General features: G+C 48.6%; 1 pseudogene; it reads right to left on the reverse strand.

Annotated features, from left to right (window-relative positions):
- Positions 1–3,652: 3,652 nt before the first annotated feature.
- Positions 3,653–3,791, reverse strand: LOC123118163 (uncharacterized; annotated as a pseudogene).
- Positions 3,792–5,655: the final 1,864 nt, after the last annotated feature.

The following is a 5,655-nucleotide window of genomic DNA, read 5'->3' on the forward strand; positions in this document are numbered from 1 at the left end:
GTTCTTATGAACTTAATACTCTAGATGCATGTTGGATAGCAGTCGATGTGTGGAGTAATAGTAGTAGATGCAGAATCATTTCGATCTACTTGTCGCGGACGTGATGTCTACATACATGATCATGCCTAGATATTCTCATAACTATGCACTTTTCTATCAATTGCTCGACAGTAATTTGTTCACCTACCGTAATACTTATGCTATCTTGAGAGAAGCCACTAGTGAAACCTATGGCCCCCGGGTCTATTTTCCATAATATAAGTTTCCGTTCTATTTTATTTTGCAATCTTTACTTTCCAATCTATATCATAAAAATACCAAAAATATTTATCTTATTATCTCTATCATATCTCACTTTTGTAAGTGGCCATGAAGGGATTGACAACCCCTTTATCGCGTTGGTTGCAAGGTTCTTATCGCATTGGTTGCAAGGTTCTTATTTGTTTGTGCAGGTACGAGGGATTTGAGTGTAGCCTCCTACTGGATTGATACCTTGGTTCTCAACTGAGGGAAATACTTACGCTACTTTGCTGCATCACCCTTTCCTCTTCGAGGGAAAACCAAAGCATGCTCAAGAGGTAGCAAGATCTTCTAACAGTGCATTGACTGCTTCTTGTGATGAGCTAGCCACAATAATAGCATCAACATATACCAACATAAAGATGATTATTTTTCCCTTCTTATAGAAGAAAAGTGATGTGTCAGCCTTTGAAGGTCGAAAACCAAGTCTTTGAAGTTTATCACTTAACCTAGAATACCATGCTCTAGGTGCTTGTTTTAGACCATATAATGCCTTCTCAAGTTTGCACACGTAATGACACTTGTCTTTTACCTCATACTCCCTCCGTTCGGAAATACTTGTCATTGAAATGGATGTATCTAGATGTATTTTAGTTCTACATACATTCATTTTGATGACAAGTAATTCTGAACGGAGGGAGTACCCAGGTGGTTGTTTCATGTAGACTTCCTCCTCTAGAACGCCATGAAGGAACGCATTCTGCATATCCAATTGACGAAGACTCCAACCATTTGATACTCCAACAAAGAGAACAAGTCTGATAGTAGCTGCTTTAACAACCGGACTAAATGTGTCCTCATAGTCAATGTCGTATCATTGTTTAAAACCCTTTGCTACTAATCTATCCTTGTATATCTGTCTATTTCTCCACTAGCCTTTCTTTTGACTCTGTAAACCCATTTACAATCAATTATATTTTTGCCTCTTACTGGAGGAACTAAGTGCCATGTTTTGTTTCTAATGAGAGCATTATATTCTTGATCCATAGCATTTTTTAATTTCTATCTTCAAAAGCCTCAGTCAAATTTCCTGACTCACGTGTAACAACTAGGCCGCCAAAATGCATTTTATCGTACCTGACCGTGCCATCTGTACGAACCTTTGGCTTCAAGACCCCATGTTGTGATCCAGTTCTTATTGGCACATTAACTGCAGTAGAGGGCCACTGCGCAGAAGATCCAGAGGAATCCGACGCGACAGATGACCCAGCGGTGCCCGATCCCAGGTTGATCTCCTCGGAGCCGGGGCCAGTTGCTCGTTGGGCCACTTGTCGAGGCCCAGCCGGGGAACCGCCAGACGCGGGTTGGCACCTGGCCTGGCGCGCGAGTGCAGCTGGCCCACCTGCTCCGATGGCCCCGCCATGGGTTGTCGTTGCCTCGCTCGCAGGGCCGCGAGGGATGCGTGGTCGTCCGTTGCTGGCCCGCCTGACCCCGAGGCGGGTGCGCTGCCATCGCCTGGTGCAGAAGGCGAGGGCGAATCTCCATTGAGATCGCCGCCATCAGCTTCTGGTGCAGCACCTGGATCAGCTTTGTGCTCCGCACTTGTCCTTTGCTGCTGCATAAAATCACAGTGCACAACCAGATTTCCTCCAAAATTTATAGCAGAATTTTCATGAGAATTACCCAAGTGATCATTAGCTATATGTTCGTCCCCATGATCAAGAGGTAAGGAGGAGGAATTTTCAGAGAGAAGAAGAACTTCAGATCTGATGAGTGCACTAGCATTGGGGTTTAATTTGGCAAAGGGAAACACCGTTTCATCGAACACGACGTCACGAGAAATATAAACACGTCCAACAGTTATGTCTAGACACTTGAAACCTTTATGAAGATTGCTGTAGCCAAGGAATACACATTGTTTGGAGCAGAATTCGAGCTTGCGAGCATTGAAAGGATGGAGGTTGGGCCAACATGCGCACCCAAAGGTACGAAGGGCATGATAGTTAGGTGTCTCATGAAATAATTTTTCTAGTGGAGTCTCAAGATTGATCACCTTACTTGGCGTACGATTTATCAAATACGTGGCAGCTATGAATGCCTCATCCCAAAATTTGAGGGGCATAGACGCATGAGCTAACAAGGAAAGGCCAACCTCAACAATGTGACAGTGCTTTCTTTCGGCGGAGCCGTTCTGCTGATGGGCATGCAGGCAGGAAACATGGTGTGTGATGACAATTTGGCGGAAAAAGGAATTTAACCTTTCATACTCATCACCCCAGTCGGTTTGCATGGTGATGATTTTGTGATGAAAGTCTTTCTACAAGTGCTTGTAATTCATGAAACACTTTAAGGACTTCTGACCTATGTTTAAGAATAAATATCCAAGTAAATTTACTGAAATCATCAATAAAGCTCACATAACAATTCTCTTTATTGATTGGATCACGGGCAGGCCCCCATACATCAGAATAGATAAGCTCTAAAGGAGCATTCGAAGAACTACTAGAATGTGGATAGGGAAGTTGGTGACTTTTGCCTTGTTGGCATGCATCACACACCCCCTCTTTATTCAACTCTTGAACTGAAAAAGGAATCTTGCTCTTGCTAAGAACATGCTGAACAATTTTCAAAGACGGATGACCTAATCGATCGTGCCACCTTGACGGAGAAATCTTGGTGGCACCAAAAGCATGCCTGCCCGGGCCTAAAGAAGCCGATGATAGGGGGTAGAGGCCGGCTCTACACCTGTCATGGAGGAGGGTGATCCTTGTTGCCTTGTGCTTAATGAAGAAGAAACGAGGGTGAGTTTCAAGGAACACATGATTATCTTGTGATAGACGATGAGAAGAAACAAGATTTTTTGTGGCTTTAGGTGAGTAAAGGACATCTTTTAGATGAATATTACAAGTGGGAGTACGAACATATGCTTGACCAATATGAGTAATTCTCATACCTGCTGCATTGGTCATGTTCACTTGATCATGTCCGTTGTACCTCTCCCTCATGGAGAGCTTGTCCAGCTCTCTGGTGATGTGATCGGTGGCGCCTGTGTTGATGTACCAGTTGGTGTCGACGCTGTAGGAGGAGTTAGACATGGTGCTCGCACTCTTCTCCTTGGTGAATGCGATGCCGAAGCGCCTGTAGCACTCGATGGCAGTGTGGTTGGGCTTTTTGCAGATCTGACAGAACATCTCAGGGAGCTAGTCTCGTCCCCCACTTCCTTGGCCACGTCCACCGTGGCCGTTTCCGCGGTCGCCGTTTCCTTCATTGCCACGGCCACCACCGTGGCCACGGCCGCCTCCGTTCCTGCCGCGGCCTCCGCCGCGAGAGAAACCGCCGCGACCACCACTGGAAGTTGCATTGGCGGAAGAGTGTGACGACGAGTTGCCACCCTTGAACATGGCGAGGCGGCTCTCGAAGCTGATGAGTTGGGCGTAGAGCTCGTTGGGCTTGATGGGGACGGTCCTGGCGCAGATAGAGGAGACAAAAGACATGTAGTCGAAATCCAAGCCAGCAAGGATATACAACACCATATCGTCATCCGTGAGCGGCTTGCCGATGGCAGCCATCTCATCGCCGATGGCCTTCATGCGGCCAAGGTACTCGGCAATGGTGGAGTTCCCCTTCTTGGTGGTGGAGAGGGCGATCATCGTATTGACAATGGCCGCCTGCGTCTGGGAGATGAAATCTCCGTGATTGCAGTCCATGCTGCTAACGCTGTGATGCATGTTGCAATCTGGACCATCACAGGGGTGAGATGGAATTGAAAAGAAAGCTCAAAACCTGAGAGTCTCGGGCCCTGTCGATCTCATATGCCGGGTTCGGCAAGTCGGTGACCTTGCCGTATTTGTCAGACAGCTTGGGCGCCAGCACCTTCCTCTCTGGATCGAGATAGGTGACCAGCTGGACGCCACAAATGGTGGCCATAGCCTGCACACGCCAGACGTTGAAGTTGGAGCGATGGAGTTTCCCGATGATGGGGATGATCACGGAGGGGCGGCTGCGCTGGAGCTTGAGGACGACATGGCGACACAAGGGGGGTGGCGGCGCAGGAGATGTGCTTAGAGGAGAATGGCTCTGATACCATGTAGAAGTGCATGCTCTAGCCAATGCAATCAAAAGACTGATCTGATGGAAGAGACTAGGCAACACATTATACGTCAACACTCCCCCTCACGTGTGGCTCTCTTAGGCCTAAACGTGGACCGAAAATGGGCTGCAATTTAATTGCGCCAGCCGGGTCTTGAACTCGAGACCTTTTGACTCGGATACCATGTAAAGATGCGTTAAGCGTATACATCTATAGGGACGCGTTGCATGTTACTTATAGGCACAAGAGATTACAGGGTTTAGGTAGTTAGGTTGTTGTAGGATTGATCTCCAAGTCATAATCTATACAAGGGATAGAGATCGACCTAAATGTATCCTAACTACCTGAGTACAATGCACACCCCCACGCATGTATACGGTTTATATCTACACCGTATACATCCTACGGGACATACTTTAACGACAGCGGCATGTCGAGATATGTGCAAAGAAACTGTTGCACGGCGCACACACTTGTAGGACAGTGGCAGGCCAAGATATGTGCAAGGAAAGTGTTGCACGGCACAGGGAAAGTGCAGCGCAGCAACAACCATGTCATCCAGTGAGCAGCAAATGGGGGAGATCGAGCACTTGTCAAAATTTGTGCGCAGGCCTGATGCACCTCCAAAACAATCCAGGGCGGCATGGGTGTGTTGGGGAACGTAGCAGAAATTCAAAATTTTCCTACGAATCACCAAGATCTATCTATGGAGAGACCAGCAACGAGTAGAAAGGGAGTGCATCTACATACCCTTGTAGATCGCTAAGCGGAAGCGTTCAAGTGAACGGGGTTGATGGAGTCGTACTCGTCGTGATTCAGATCACCGATGATCAAGTGCCGAACGGACGGCACCTCCGCGTTCAACACACGTACAGCCCGGTGACGTCTCCCACGCCTTGATCCAGCAAGGGGAGAGGGAGAGGTTGAGGAAGACTCCATCCAACAGTAGCACAACGGCGTGGTGGTGGTGGAGGAGCATGGCAATCCCGCAGGGCTTCGCCGAGCACCTACGGGAGAAGAGGAGGAGAACTTGGGAGAGAGGGAGGGAGAGGGAGGCAACCAAAGGCCTTAGGTATGTTTGGGAGGCCCTCCTACCCCACTATATATAGGGATCCCAAGGGGGGGTGCGCCAGCCCCTAAGAGATCCAATCTCCAAGGGGCGGCGGCCAGGGGAGGAGTCCTCCCCCCCCAAGGCACCTAGGAGGTGCCTTCCCCTGCTGGGACTCTTCCTTTAGGGTTTACCCAGGCGCATGGGCCTCTTGGGGCTGGTGCCCTTGGCCCATGCAGGCCAAGGTGCACCCCCTACAGCCCATGTGGCCCCCCCG

Source organism: Triticum aestivum, chromosome 5B (assembly GCF_018294505.1).
Source record: "Triticum aestivum cultivar Chinese Spring chromosome 5B, IWGSC CS RefSeq v2.1, whole genome shotgun sequence".
In the NCBI taxonomy this organism is placed as follows: Eukaryota; Viridiplantae; Streptophyta; class Magnoliopsida; order Poales; family Poaceae; genus Triticum; species Triticum aestivum.